The sequence below is a fragment of the Mustela erminea genome, chromosome 4, assembly GCF_009829155.1.
Source record: "Mustela erminea isolate mMusErm1 chromosome 4, mMusErm1.Pri, whole genome shotgun sequence".
NCBI lineage: Eukaryota > Metazoa > Chordata > Mammalia > Carnivora > Mustelidae > Mustela > Mustela erminea.
Genome location: NC_045617.1, coordinates 149952787 through 149969375, shown reverse-complemented (window position 1 = coordinate 149969375; position 16589 = coordinate 149952787). Strand labels below are relative to the sequence as shown.

The window sequence follows — 16589 nt, the reverse complement described above, 5'->3', positions numbered from 1 at the left end:
AGAACCAAGAGTCAGCTCAACCGACTGAGCCACCCAGACGCCCCTGCATTAGAAATTATGACGATGAAATAAAAACCTATTTGCTGGTTCAAAGAACATACTATGTGCTTTGTATTCTCATATACTTAAGTTGAATTTACTATCAGTTTATATTATTGTTGGTTATTATTGATACAATTATGATTTTAGTTAATTAAGCCTTGGGTTCATTAAAAAATATAAAAGGGAAAGAGCCTCAGGCCATTATGGACTGTATTTTTTTTTTCTAAGATTTTATTTATTTGACACACAGAGAGATCACAAGTAAGCAGAGTGACAGGGAAGCAGGCTCCCCAGTGGGCAGAGAGCAGAAAGCCCAATGCGGGGCTCAATCCCAGGACCCCGAGATCACGACCCAAGCCGAAGGCAGAGGCTCAACCCTATGAGCCACCCAGCACCCCGGACTGCATGACTTTTAAGAGTGTGATTATAATTACAATGTGCTTTACCTTAGTAAACACTATTTTTGACTGAAATCTCTTTTGCATCTCTAGGAGGGCAAATTTTCCAAATTGCCATTTTCCAGTCTGAAAAATCTTCTCTCATAGTTAATGTAAGGAACCAAAAGTGAACTCTGAGTGACTGGAGTATGAAGGAACGCAGGGCGCTGGAGGTGGGAAACATGGCCGGAGATGGCTCACGAGGACAGACCCAGGTAAGGAGTGGAGCCTTCATCCTGAAGACCCGGGGAAGCGCTAAATGGATGATAGAAGGTGACTGGAGTTACGTGTTAGCAGGATTTCTCTGCCCGCAGCCTGGCCGGGGACCCGGTATGCTAGAGGCAAGAAAGCCATGTCCTGTCACGGGCTAGATTGGTGGTCGTGGTGTGGTTGGGGCACGCTGTCAGGATGAAAGAAAAGGGACATATTTGAGAGGCTCAGTATTGTAAGGGTGCCGGTTTCCAATCCTACTGAATTTCCCGATAGAGGTTTCATGCCTAAGAACAATGATCTATGCATATATATACTCACTTATACATATACATACACCCATATATACACGTATATATGCAGAGGGCCAGACTTGCCAGGAACATTAAAAAAAAAAGATAAGAAAACTTGCTTATTCTCACCTCAAACACTGAAACTTATCTTGAAGCCATAATGTGTAGGACAGGGTGGTGTGAGAACAGAGAGACAAATAAACCACCGGGGAGAAGAGGGATCCCAGAAGCAGTCCCACTGATCTGTGGAAGTGTGATATGACCAGGCTATTCCTGCTCAACAGAGAAAATAAAAAATAGATTATCCATTTGGGAGAAAATGAAGTTGGATCCCTCAATTCTAAATATATTAAAGATGTGAATGTATAATGCAAAGCTATAGAACTTTTTTGTAAGCTATGACCCAGTGAAGTTGAAGATGGCCCACTGTTGGCTACGTGTCCGGCAGCTGCAGGAGCCGGGCCTCCAGCACTCATGACAGCAGCGCTAATAAGAGCCCAGATGGCCATCCACAGAGTAAAGTGTACCTACTCAACAACGAGATACAGTGGCAACGTTGAGTCACTGCTGAGAATTGGGGGGTTGATGGAATATATATGTATTTGTCAAAGCTCATCAAATTATGTGATTAAGATGAGTGCATTTCGTTGTATGTACACTGCACCTCAATAAAGTTTGCTTTAAACACAGGTGACCTGTAGTTACGTCAACATGGGCTTAATTCCAGGGTACAGTATCGAAGGAGAAAGCAATGTTGCCCGGCAGTACTGAAGTCTTGCTCAGTCCATATCAGAAGAAGCTTCAGGAAGAATTTTGAAAGTCTGAAAACCTAAACAGCACAAGTGAGAGATACGATGTGGTACCAATATGAAGAAGGAGAACACCACAGGATGTGGAAACAGAACTCCAGATAGAGGTCCCTGCATCGGGTCAGGGAAGGACGGAGGGCATGACTGTGGGAGGGCACTCTGGTCAGAGTTGGTTCTGAACACACATGGTGAGGACACTACTGTTCAACTTACGGGGGATTTTTGTTTTAATGCCTTGTATGCACGTTATAAATATTCTTTGATAACTTTTCAAAGGTCAAGGTACAAAACAATTAGTTAATAGAATATAAATCTGACAAAAGTGATGCTGAACACAGGCAGCAACCTCTTCGACCTCAGCCACAGCAATTCCTTCCTAAAAACATTGCCGAAGGCAAGGGAAGCAAGGGCAAAAGTGAACTATTAGGACTTCATCAAGATCAAAAGCTTCTGCACAGCAAAGGAAACAGTTAACAAAACCAAAAGACAACTGACAGAATGGGAGAAGATATTTGCAAACGACATATCAGATAAAGGGCTAGTATCCAAAATCTGTAAAGAGCTTAGCAAACTCAACACCCAAAGAACAAATAATCCAATCAAGAAATGGGCAGAGGACATGAACAGACATTTCCCCAAAGGAGACATCCAGATGGCCAACAGACACATGAAAAAGTGCTGCACATCACTTGGCATCAGGGAAATACAAATCAAAAGCACGATGAGATACTACCTGACACCAGTCAGAATGGCTAAAATTAACAAGTCAGGAAACATGGGGACACCTGGGTGGCTCAGTTGGTTGGGCGGCTGCCTTCGGCTCGGGTCATGATCCCACATCGGGTCGAGTCCCACATTGGGCTCCTTGCTCGGCAGGGAGCCTGCTTCTCCCTCTGCCTCTGCCTGCCACTCTTGTCTGCCTGTGCCCGCTCTCGCTCGCTCGCTCGCACTCTCTCTGACAAATAAATAAAATCTTAAAAAAAAAAAAAGTCAGGAAACGACAGATGCCAGCGAGGATGCGGAGAAAGGGGAACCCTCCTACCCTGTTGGTGGGAATGCAAGCTGGTGCAGCCACTCTGGAAAACAGCATGGAGGTTCCTCAAAAAGTTGAAAATAGAGCTACCCTATGACCCAGCAATCTCACTACTGGGTATTTACCCTAAAGATACAAACTTAGTGATCCAAAGGGGCACATGCACCCGAATGTTTATAGCAGCAATGTCCACAATAGCCAAACTATGGAAAGAACCTAGATGTCCATCAATAGATGAATGGATAAAGAAGATGAGGTATATATACACAATGGAATACTATGCAGCCATCAAAAGAAATGAAATTTTGCCATTTGTGACATCATGGATGGAACTAGAGGTATTATGCTTAGCGAAATAAGTTAATCAGAGAAAGACAATTATCATATGATCTCCCTGATATGAGGAAGTTGAGAGGAAACATGGGGGGCTTGGGAGGTAGGAAAAGAATAAATGAAATAAGATGGGATCAGGAGGAAGACAAACCATAAGAGACTCTTAATCTCACAAAACAAACTGAGGGTTGCTGGGGGTAGGGAGGTAGGGAGAGGGTGATTGGATTGTGGACACTGGGGAAGGTCTGTGCTATGGTGAGTGCTGTGAAGTGTGTAAACCTGGCAATTCACAGACCTGTACCCTTGGGGCTAATAATACATTATATGTTAATAAAAAAAATTTTTTAAAGTGATGCTGAAGACAGGATGAAAAGATTTTAAAAATGAAAAATTGTGAAAGAACTGATGTTATGAAGGAAAGACCAGGAAGTTTCAACATCTGTTTATGAGAAGATAATAGAGAGAATGGTCAGTCTTTGAAGAGATGAAGCATAAGAATATTCTGGAATTGAGAAAGGACCACGCCCCCCAAATCAAGCTACACAATGAGCCGAAAGCAAGATAAATAAAACTAGGTTTATACACAGACCCATCATAGTGGGAAAATAGATTAAAAGACATTTAAAAATAACAAATAGAAGTGACTCGTGGTAGGTTTTTCAAAAGCTATAACAACAACCAGAAAAAGTTGAAAAACATTTTTAAAGAGCTGAGAAAAAATAACTTTCAACCGAATATAGATGAAACCTATTGCTCACTGTGGTGTTCAAGAATGACAGAGGAATAGAAATACTTCACAAATCTTACAAGAGACAGATACCAACAGACTTTCACTAAAACTACTAAGGACATAATTAAGAAAAAATGAAAGTATGAAGGAAAAACTAAGTTCAACAGGAATGATAAGCAAAGAAAACAATAAACACCTGGGAAATCTAGATAAACATTTATGGTGAAATAATATTACTAATACTGTGAGATTATTGGGGTTAAAACACCAGGAGGGAACTTAAAACACTGAACAACAAGTAAGTTGGGCAGAGCAGGGTAAAAAGTACTTTTTAAAAAGATAATTTAAACTATAAAGAACAAACCCAATTTTCTTTAACTTATATCCAACAAATGCGATTTTTTAGTGACAAGATATTTCATTGAAAGTCCTAATGGCAATTACTATGAATGTCTTTGAATTTGATAGGAGAGCTTCTTGCTCATCTGAGCAAAGGAACTAGACAGAAATTCAAATTCATGATGACAAGATGCAGAGTAGGCATATATCTAACCTAACCTAATCCGACTTTAACCTATCTGGTAAGTGTTTTTGATACCTATGTAGTAATTGGCGCATTATATATCCCGATCTTTCTTCACAATAAAGAAGAGTGACTTTTTATGATCAAAAGCACTGAATCAACCCTCATCTTTTGTTTAAACATTTTTATTTAAATTCAGTTAATTAACATATAACTTATTATTGGTTTCAGAGGTACAGGTCTATGATTCATCAATCTTTTTTTTTTTAAGATTTTATTTATTTATTTGACAGACAGAGATCACAAGCAGGCAGACAGGCAGGCAGAGAGAGGGAGAGGAGGAAGCAGGCTCCCTGCTGAGCAGAGCGCCCAATGCAGGACTCGATCCCAGGACCCTGAGATCATGACCTGAGCCGAAGGCAGCAGCTTAACCCACTGAGCCGCCCAGGCGCCCCTGATTCATCCATCTTATACAATACCCAGTGCTCATTACATCACATGCTCTCCCTCTGTCCATCACCCAGGGACTCCATCCCTGTACTCCCCCCACCCCCGCCCTGCCAGCAACCCTCAGTTTGTTTCCTATGATTCAGAGTCTCGTACGGTTTATCTCCCTCTCTGGTTTTATCTTGTTTTATTTTTTCCTCCCTTCCCCTATGATCCTCTGTTTTGTTTCTTAAATTCCACGTATGAGTGAGATCATATGGTAATTGTCTTTCTCTGATTGACTTATTTCACTTAGCATAATACCCTCTAGTTCCATCCACGTCATTGCATTTTTTGATGGCTGCATAGTGTTCCATTGTGTGTATGTATGTGTGTGTGTGTATGTATATATATATATATATATATATATATATATATATATATACCACATCTGCTTTATCCGTTCATCTGTTGATGGATATCTAGGTTCTTTCCATAGTTTGGCTATTGTGGACATTGCTGCTCTAAACATTTGGGTGCGTGTGTCCCTTCAGATCACTACATTTGTATCTTTGGGGTAAATCCATAGTAGTGCAATTGCTGGGTTGCAGGGTAGCTCTATTTTTTAATGTCTTCAGAAACCTACATACTGTTTTCCAGAGTGGCTGCACTAGCTTGCATTCCCACCAACAGTGTACGGGGGTTTCCCTTTCTCTGCATCCTCACCAATGCCTGTGGCAATTTGTTAATTTGAGCCATTCTTACTGGTGTGAGGTGGGATCTCATTGCGGTTTTGATTTGTATTTCCCTGATGCCGAGTGATGTTGAGCATTTTTTCATGTTGTCTGCTGGCCATTTGGTTGTCTTCTTTGGAGAAGTGTCTGTTCATGTCTTCTGCCCATTTCTTGATTGGATTATTTATTCTTTGGGTGTTGAGTTTGAGAAGTTCTTTATAGATTTTGTATACTAGCCCTTTATCTGACATGTCATTTGCAAATATCTCCCCCCATTCTGTCAGTTGTCTTTCGCTTTTGTCAACTGCTCCTTCACTGTGCAAAAGCTGCTTACCTTGATGAAGTCCCAGTAGTTCATTTTGTCTTTGCTTCCCTTGTCTTTGGAGATGTGTCTAGCAAGAAGTTGCTGTGGCTGAGGTTGAAGAGGTTGCTGCCTATATTCTTCTCTAGGAGTTTGATGGATTCTAGTCTCACATTGAGATCTTTCATCCATTTTGAGTCTTTTTGTGTGTGTGGTATAAGGAAATGGTCCAGTTTCATTCTTCTGTATGTGGCTATCCAATTTTCCCCACACCATTTGTTGAAGAGCCTGTCCCTTTTCCATTGGACATTCTTTCCTGCTTTATCGAAGATGAGTTGACCATAGAGCTAAGGGTCTATTTCTGGGCTCTCTATTCTGTTCCATTGATCGATGTGTCTGTTTTTGTGCCAGTACCATGCTGTCTTGATGACGACAGCTTTGTAATACAGCTTGATGTCTGGAATTGTGATGCTATCAGTTTGGGTTTTCTTTTTCAACATTCCTTTGGCTATTCAGCCAAAACCACAAGATACCTAGGAATAAAGCTAACCAAAGAGGCAAAGGGTCTGTACTCAGAAAACTATAGAACATTTATGAAAGAAACTGAGGCAGACACAAAAGAAATGGAAAAACATTCCATACTCATGGATTGGAAGAACAGATATTATTAAAATGTCTATGCTACCCAGAGCAATCTACACTTTCAGTGCAATCCCTATCAAAATACCATTGACATTTTTCACAGAGCTAGAACAAATAATCCTAAAATGTGTATGGTCCTGGAGAAGACCCCAAATACCCCTCATCTTTTCTTCTTACGATTTCTGTGTCATTATAAAAACTCCTACCGACCTCCCTGACTGTGTACTCGCTCCCCTTCAGTCTGTTCTCAAAAGCCAGGAGGGTGCTCTTAAAATGCAGAATAAACTATGATACTGCTCAAAAGCCTCCAGCAGCTTCCTCTCTCTTTCCAAGTAAATCCCAAAACCTTAGAGTAGCTCAGAATGCCTTATCCTATCCATCCCTCCCTGCCCTGGCTTCTTATTCCTCTTCCCTATTTTATTTTATTTTCCCCATCGACCTACCTTACAAATTTTTGTTTCGCCCCTAGAATATGGAAGGCCTTCTGGGGCTTCTTACAAGAGGATGGGTTTTTAATCTGTTTTGTTTATTATTGCTGTATCCCTATAACCTTTTAGAAGAACACCTAGCATATGGTAATGTTCAATATATATTTGGAGAATAAATGGACAAACATGTCAATCTGGAGACTCAGGATTATATTAATATTTTCCATTGTAACAAATGGTGATATTAATTCCACTTATAATTTGCTGTATATTTTTCATGCACAAATTGCCTTCATAAGTCAAGGGAAGATTGTATCATAAAATGATATTTCAAAAGAGGGAGTAGAAATTTCCTCTGGGACAGGAAGCTAACTCTTTGGTACAAATTAAGGTCTTTATTTCACTACTTTCACCAAAATAAATCCTGGATATATTATTGTTTAAATGTATTTTTCAACTCTTAGGGTAAATTTAGATGATAATTATATAAATAGTGGGAGGGAAAGTCATCAAAGAATTATTCCCAGGAAAGCTACCATAAAGAAGCAAGAATTGGATTTAACCCCGTGGAAAATTTACAATTCTATATTGAAACAAGCTATTAGTATATATAAAAATAAAATTGGTAACTGGGAAAGCGTTTAGAATACCCTTGGTCTGTTATATTTGTATGTTTGATGCTGATCTTTCCAATAAATAAAAGCAATGAATGGCATAAAAGGAAAGAGATGGGTCCAGGATTCTAGGGCCTCAGGTGACATTTACTTCTCACAGGTCTCTTGTCTAGCTAGCTTCTGCTGGGCTCAGCGGGGACTGGCCTGGCTTTTGTTATATTCTCTATGTGTCTCCACATGTCTTCTCATTCCTGACCAGCAGCCACCTGGCATGCTCCTCTTTTGGCCCGTGCAGGTGGGCGGGTGGCCCGTGCAGGGGGCGGGTGCAGGGGGGCTGGAGAACTTCAGCTCAGCTCACAGCCCCACGCTCGCCCACCCGTCCACATACTGCTGGTCCGATCAAGCCCTGTTGCTAAACCCAGTGTCAGTGGATTAGGAAAGTCTATCTCAGCTTTAGGGAAGACAGCAAAGGCAAAAAACATAAATAAAAAGCCCAGAATATTCAACTAAAAGTCTTTAAAATCATAAACGCTTTTTTTTTTTTTTTTTTTTTTTTTTTTACAATGCAAGATAAAGTGGTCTCAAGATTATTTCAACAGCCCAGATGGCTGCCTGAGTGCCAGTCAGTTATGCAACTGACTCTTGGTTTCAGCTCAGGTGGTGATCTTGAGGTCATGATCAAGCCCCACATTGGGCTCTGATCCTTGGGGAGTCTGCTTGAGATTCCCTCTCTGCCCCTTCCCTGCCATTGTCTTTCTCTCTCTAAAATAAATGAATCTTTTTTTAAACAGTAATCCAGAAACGTTGTTAGGGACCCAGGTTTTTCGTGTTCTAACCGTTGCTCTGTTGGTCTTTGTTCTGAGGTATGACATCAGAGGTCTCAGCTGGCTTTTCCAGTGTCATTCACAGAATAGCAGCTAAGTAGGAAAGAAACTTTTCTCAAAACTCTCTTTCATCAGTAAGGAAAAGTCTTTGCCAAAAGCCTCCAGTGATCTCCCCTTCAGCTAAAAAGCCACAACTTGTCACATAATTACCCTACACAGATCTTCACTGAAGGGGAGTAGAACACATCCTGGCTGTTGGTTTAAGCGCCCCCCCCAAAAAAACTCCAGAGTTTCTCTTTTATATAAAGATAACTATTATTCAGTAAAAGAGAATAAAGCTTAAAAGCCTCAAAACAGAACATTTCCAATACAGATATGGAGGAGATGAGCAAATAAAGAAAATTAAAACAAAAACAAAAACCCAGGGTTTTGCAAATGAGAGACAATACTGTGTGGTGGTTGTGGTAGATGATTATTATTTTTTTAAACATTTTTTTTAAAGATTTTATTTATTTATTTATTTGACAGAGATCACAAGCAGGCAGAGAGGCAGGCAGAGAGAGAGGAGGAAGCAGGCTCCCCGCTGAGCAGAGAGCCCGATGCGCCATCCCAGGACCCTGAGACCATGACCTGAGCCGAAGGTAGAGGCTTTAACCCACTGAGCCACCCAGGTGCCCATGGTAGATGATTATTATTCACAAGTATTTGCTGCCACTTCCTGGTGCCAGATTATTACTCCCAGGGATAAGATTTTTATTTCCTGGGGTCAGATTTGCCTTGTTCACTTCACCCTGGATAGTGAAATGTAAGCAGAATTGACATGTTGCAGTCCTTGATTTGCCGTCTCTTTTTTTTTCCTTTTTTTTTTTTCTTCAAGATTTTACTTATTTATTTGACAGACAGAAATCACAAGGAGGCAGAGAGGCAGGCAGACGAGAGGAGGAAGCAGGCTCTCAGGGAGCCTGATGCGGGGCTCCATCCCAGGACCCTGGGATCATGACCCGAGCCGAAGGCAGAGGCTTTAACCCACTGAGCCACCCAGGCGTCCCCCGACTCTTTTTCTGTCCTCTGTCAAGGGACCATCCGTGTTCCGGGTGGCGAGGGCCCCACCGCCCTGGGCCGGATCACGGTGGACAAATAGCTTGAGCTGGAAATGCATCTTGGCTTTTTTAAGTCACTGTGATTCCTGGGCGGTTTGTTGTCAGAGCACTCTGAAAACACTTCATGAAGAACAAATGACTTGCATATAGACAAAAATGCATCAGAAAAAAAAAGTGAAAAAGTACTCTTTCTACGATTAAGAGTTTTTTGGTGGGGGAAGAGTTTTAGGTTCGCAGGAAATGGAGGGGGAAGATACAGAGATTTCCCATGAAGTTCCTGCCCCCAGCCATGCAGAGGCTCCCCAGCGGTGAACATCCTGAACCTGGGTGAGACATTTGTTTGAATTAACCTGCCTCCACACGTTATTACCCAAAGTTCATAGTTTACACTGCAATTCACTCTTTCTGTCCATTCTATGGGTTTGGACAACTGTAACAAGTACTCATCATTACGGTATCATACAGAGTACTTTCACTGCCCTAAAAATTCCTGGTGCTCTGTGGGAGAACAGGACCTCAGGAACCCACACAAAGGGCAACAGCTCTACGCCTGTGGGAAAGCCTGTTACTCCCTGTCATTCGGTGCGGAAAACCGTGATGATGGTGGGTAAGAGAGCGAGGCCTGCTGAGGTCAGTCCTCCCACCCTGCAGCCCCCTGGTTAACACCTCACTGGGATCTTGCTAACAGTCACATGGGTCCCGGCTGCCCCTCACGCTTTGGCTTTCTTGAGTTCCTTGTCGCTCCTTATGTCCACATACGTTACCTCCCACAATAACAAAACTGAGAATCCACCCAGACTGGGGGCTCCAGGTCCCGCCTGCTCCTCTTGCTGGGCCTGGGCGCGGCGCTCCCGCCTGTCTTTGCTCCAGGTTACTGGGTTCCGCGTAATCATTTCATCTCCGGACAAGCGCGCTCTGGGGCACTGACCCACCTGTTCACCCGCCACTCTACCGAGAAAGCCTGGCAGCCGTTGAACTCTTTACTGTCCCCATAGTTTCGCCTTTTCCAGACTGACATATAGTTGAAACTGTAGAGTGTGCAGACTTTAAGACAGGCTTCTTTTGCTTGCTAATATGCATTTAAGGTTCCTCAATATCTTTTCCTGGCTTGATAGCTCATTTCCTTTTATCTCTGGATAACATTGTCTGGATGTAGCACAGATTTTTTACCCCGTCACCTACTGAAGGACATCTTGATTGCTTCCAAGTTTGGTGAGTAAAGCTGCCATCAATACCCGTGTGTACCTTTTGGGTGGACATAAGTTTTCAACTCCTTTGGGTAAATAACAATGAATGTGATTGCTAGATCACATGGTAAGAGTATGTTTAGTTTTGTCTTCGAAAGTGGCTGCACCATTTTGCACTCCCACCGAGAATGGAGGAGAGTTCCTGTTGCTCCACACCCTTGCCAGTATTTGGTGTTGTCAGTGTTCTGGATTTCGGCCATGCTAATTGGTATGCAGTAGTATCTCATTGTTGCTTTCATCTGCATTTACCCGGTGACATATGATGTGAAGCATCTTTTCATATGCTTGTTTGCCATCTGTATATCTCTTTAGTGACATGTCTTTTAAGATCTTTAACAGATTTTAAATTGAGGGCTTGGGGTTTTTTTGGTTTTTCAATTTTAAGAGTTCTTTGTATATTTTGGATATTGATTCTTTATCAGATACATATTTTGAGGGGCACCTGGGTAGCTCAGTTGGTTAAACATCTGACTTCAGCTCAGGTCATGATCTCAGTGTCCCGGGATCGAGTCCCCCACTGGGCTCTTGCTAAGCAGGAAACCTGCTTCTCTCTCTCCCTCAGTGGCTGTCTGCCCTTGTTCGTGTGCTTGCTTTCTCTTCCTCCCTCTGACAAATAAATAAGTAAAATCATTTTTTAAATGCTCATCTACTTAACTACATTACTTAAGAACACTCTACCACCAAGCCAATTACTTCAAATTGAATTCCCTTCTGTCTTTTTGAAAGATCAGGGTTTTTTTTAAGATTTTTTATTTATTTATTTGACAGAGAGAGATCACAAGTAGGCAGAGAGGCAGGCAGAGAGAGGAGGAAGCAGGCTCTATATTGAACAGAGAGACAGATGCGGGGCTTGATCCCAGGACCCTGAGATCATGACCTGAGCCGAAGGCAGCAGCTTAACCCGCTGAGCCACCCAGGTGCCCTGAAAGATCGATTTTTATCTGAGAAAGTAATTGCTTTAATTGCACAAAATGCCCAAGAGTCTTGGCAGCAGTAGGATGGAAACTGATGTCCTTAGAGAGACTGGAGTGTAATTCAGAGATGTGGATCTTTTGGCTTTCTACCACGTTGGAGAAATGTATGCAAGTAGTTTTACCTTTTAAAAGATGCAAAGATGTGTTTTGTATGAATGCAGAGTTGACAGCCCATACTTTTTTCCCCCCTTCTCTAAGATAGACACTGGCCAGAGGCTTCAGTTCTTCCAAACTGGGACAATTAATTGGAATATGCATTTGGACTGTCTACACAATTCCTACCTATGAAAGATCACTTTCCCATCCTTCTAAATCAGCTACCACAGAAAGAGATCTCTCAGCTGATTATGGGCCTGGCTTCTGCTTCAGATTGTTGCTGTGAGCTTTGTTACCCATGTTGCCTATGTTCAGACACCACAGTGGAAAGAACTGGACTTACAAAGGAGCAATTATCCTATTACAAGAAAATCAGTCCTTGAGCAAGTGAGTAGGAATCCACTGGCTTCTGTGGCACTGGCATTGAAATAAGGTCTTGTGTTTAACAGCAGAGTTTGTTGGGAAGTTGTTTCTCATCTACCTTTTATCTAGTTTGTCGTATTTAAAAAGAAAGAGATTTTATTTATTTATTTGACAGAGAGAGAGAGAGAGACAGCGGGAAAGGGAACACAAAGGGGGAACTGGGAGAGGGAGAAGCAGGCTTCCCGAACAGCAGGGAGCCAGATGTGGGGCTCCATCCCACCTCCAGAGGATCATGACCTGAGCTAAAGGCAGATGCTTAACGACCGAGCTACCAAGATGCCCCTCTAAGTTTGTTATATTTCATCCTTGGGTGTTTTCAGCTTGTCCATTTTCTTTCTATGTAATTACAGATGTATGGAAATCACAGTTGCCGCTTGCAACTGTGTTTGTGGAGAGTTAAACATTCTTGCCATGACTCAGCAATTCCAGTCCTAAGTACACATCTGTCCTGTAATCATTTGGCTGAAAGTGCGTGCCCCACCCCCATTTGGTTTAAATCACAGGACTGATAATGCTACATGCGCACCAGGAGGATATGAAAACATTTCTTACATAATGAGGCTTTTTGGGGAGAGCAGACAAGGCTCCCAAAGAGGTCCAAAAATGGTTCGAGAGAGCAAGGATGGGTGAGTAGCTTTGGCTATTACTGTGGCTGGAGGGTGGGGCTGGGTGAAGGTACCAGAGTCTGAACCAGGATTGTGCAGTTTGACCTTCCCACTGGTGCCAAGAGAGGGAGCTTGTGCTCTTTCTCAGGAGCTGGCTGAGCCGTGTGAAGAGGGTTGAGTCTTGAAAGCTATCAGCAAACATCAGTAGTAGTCGACCTCTTAATCACTATACCCAAAAAATTTGTGCGCAAGTCCACACACACAAAAGATATTTACAAGAGTGGTGGGTTTTGTATGTTTGTTTGTTTTTAGAGAGGGAGAGAGCGCGCGCAGGGGAGGGGCAGGAGGAGAGGGGGAGAGAGAATCTTGAGCAGGTGACACAGGGTTTGATCTCACAACCCTGAATCATGACCTGAGCCAAAATCAAGAATCACATGCTTAACTGACTTAGCTACCCAGTCACCCTGCACAGGCATTCTTAATAGCCGAATTCTTGATTTCCCCAAACTGGAAACAGCCCAAATGTCCATCATGAGCAGAATGGATAGGTACATTGAGACATATTCATACAATTCAACAAAAAAGAGCATTGTTAAATGCAGCATGGGTGACTCCCACCTGGTGCTACTCGAGAGAAGCTGGGCATAGAAGTACATTTTGTCTAACTCAGTAAGACAAAATCAGTAAGTGCTGTCAGAAATCAAGAGAGTGGTTACCTTATGAAGAAAGTGATTGCAGGGTGCGTGAGGACACCTGCTGTGAGACTAGCCAGTGATATTCTATTTCCTGACATAGCTCAAGTGATAAACTTAGTTCTGGGTCTCATTTGATGGAAACAGCGGCAATAAAGTGGAACAAAAGGTATGGGTGAATGTTCACAGATACGTTCTCTTTGCAAATAGTCATGTGTATATATGTATGTTTCGGTACTTTCCTGGATGTTTGTTACATTTCAACTATAAAAAAGAAAAAGCCACCGGTTAAGAAAGAGAACATTTCCCTGTTACATGTCTCTCTCACTCTGAGATAACCAGTATAACAATACTTATGGTGATCATTCTCTTTCTTTTAAATATTATGCTGTATCCATAAAAAAATAGATTACTTAGTATACTTAATTTGTAGTTTCTATAAATGAAACCATGCTATCTTTGTTTTGAGAGATTTTCTTGTTATTGACATAGCGTGTTACTATCTTATTTTGTGTGGTTTCTAGATTTTTCTTTATTGCCTGTAATTGCTTTTGTAAATTGTTACAGCTGTCAGGAAAATGTGTTAAAACTCTTCTACGAATCATAATAGTTTATTTTTGTTTATTTAGTTGATCTTTGTACACAAGCAGAAGTCTGATTTTTTACTTGTTTGTTTGTTTTTTAAAGACAGCTCTGTTTCTTCCTTTCTAGTCATTATACCTTTTTTTTTTTTTTAATTTTTCCTTTTGTCTGGTAGGGAATAGAAATGGCATTCCTGGTCTACTCCAGGTGTCCCCCGTCTCAAACAGAATGTGTTGAATTTTTTACCTTTAAGTGCTGTTTTCTGCATATTGTTTTTGTATTTTAAAGATCCGGTTAAAGAAATTTCCTTGTCTGTGATCTTCCTTTCTCACCTTGTCTTTGTCTGGCTTTGACCTTAGGACAAAGTCAGGCTTATAAAACGAGATGGTAAGACTTCCCTCTATCACTATATTTGGAGGCGTTTTTGTCCACTTGAAATTTTTCTCCTTGGAATATTTTGCAGATCTTCCAGATTACAATATCGGGGCTTGGCATTCTCTCTGTGGGAAAAAATTTGACTATTTATTCAATTTATTGAATGATTTGGGGCTATTGGTATGTGTGGCTGCCCAAGAGGATGGCCCTTTCTGGACCTTCTGCGCCTTCTTACAAAGGTCCCTGGAAGGCACTGGAGGCTCCATTCTGTGCAGGAGGGCCAAGGCCTCGGAGGGGCCCTGGATCCCGCCCAACCTGACACTGTCCCAGCAGCATTGTGCCAAACTTACTGTACGCCTCGTGGTGATTTTCCTTTACTCCTAGGGTTCTGTTCTGACTTTGTCCTCCTAAAGGTGACCTGGGAGTCTGGCCCAGGATGGCTGGCCCTTTCCTCCTGTCTTTGCACGTGGACGAGGCGGGCAGAGCCGGCGCCGCACTTCCGTTCACAAAGGACACGTGCAGTCGGTTAAAGGGGGGCGGGTGGAGGAGGCCAGAGTCCCGCTGTGCTTCCGCCTGTCACCGCGTGAAGTGATTTGGCTTTGGCGAGGGGCAGCCACGTTCTCTGAAGTGGGATTTACGGAGAAGTAACGTGACTTTGTTGGGCTGCAAAGGGCAATCCGCTAACAATCCAGAGAGCCCGGATGCTGAACACTTGACGTATTTTTTGCAACGAAAGAGCCGTGGGACCACGTGGCCTAATGGATAAGGCGTCTGACTTCGGATCAGAAGATTGAGGGTTCGAATCCCTTCGTGGTTGTAGCTCCCTTTTTCACGCTGCTCTCCCCCAGGCCTGTGTGCCTCGACCCTCAGGACCCCGATCCTCGTCTCCCGAAGGAAATGGGGCGCTGCGGCCCGGGAGCGGGGACCCGTGCAGCAGGCGGCGGCGCTCGCACCCGCCCTTTGCAGGAAACGCGCGGCGGGGCAGGTGCACGCACAGCCGCCGGCAGCGGGAAGGCTCTGCCCTCTCGGCCCCTGCAGCGCGGGTCCCTCTCGGTCACTTGGGCCAGCGATGACCTCCTCCCGCTCCCGGCGCCCCGCGGTCGCGCGCGAGGACTTCACAGCCGCCACACGGAAAACCTGCTGTTTTGAGCCGGTGTGGACGCCGCCGCTCCCGAGGGGAGTCCGCTCCCGCACGCGCGCAGCCAGAGCAGAGGCGTGACCCCCGCTGACTCGGGCTCACGACCCCTTCCCCAAGGCCGCGGGACCACCGGCCGCCCCTGCCCGCGGGCCTGAGACCCCGCCCCGAGCCTGCAGCCCCCAGGGGAGGCGAGAGAAGAGCCCACGGCCAAGCACGCGGAGATGGAGACGGAGTGGACGAAACCACAGAGCAAGACGGCGCGGCAAGTGGGATTCACGGTCTTAAACTGTGACATATTTTCAGTTCGTTCTCAAGGTCTTCCGCGGCGAAAATCCGTTGCTTACCGGAGGCTTCTCTAAAACTTTCAAAGCAATCGATCTGATCGGATGTAACTCAGAGCGGGGACCGCCTCGGGGCCCCCACCCCGGCCACGGAACCCCGCGCTCGGCGGCTGTCCCCGCCGGAACCAAGCAGAAGGCTGCGCCCCTGGAGCCGCGCGGCGCAGGGATGCGGGGGTGAAGGGGGGTGGGGAGGGGTGGAGGGCGGGAGCCCCGTCTGGCACGCGCCGGACCGAACCAGTCTGCACCGGGCGGACCGGCCTGAACTCCCACGGGCTCCCGCTCCGCTTGCAGGGACGGTGGCCCCGGGCGGGGGTGGAGCGCGGTGGGGGACCTGCGGCCCCGGAAGCAGCACGACCCTGCGCTGCGCGGGTGCTGTCGCCGCGCCGCCCCTGCTGCCACCCGAGCCCCGTCCCACCTAAGCTCTGGAGAAGGCGCCCCCTGACCTGCCCCGGGGAGCCCCCGGGGTTGTGCGGGGGCAGGAGCCCCGGGGGAGGCTTTTCTGAATCGCCCCGCAGGCCTCGCGCGCGTTTCCAGGGCGGCCAGCCCGGGCCCAGGGAGGTCACACTTCCACAGCGTAGGAAAGTAAGAGGGAGAAAGACAAGACACCCAGTCAGGTTTTGCAGAGTGCCATCGTGAG

The 16589-nt window shown here is 44.6% G+C and overlaps 1 non-coding gene across 1 annotated transcript; it reads left to right on the top strand.

Annotated features, from left to right (window-relative positions):
- Positions 1–15217: 15217 nt before the first annotated feature.
- Positions 15218–15290, top strand: TRNAR-UCG. The gene has a single exon. It is a non-coding gene; the product is annotated as a tRNA-Arg (tRNA).
- Positions 15291–16589: the final 1299 nt, after the last annotated feature.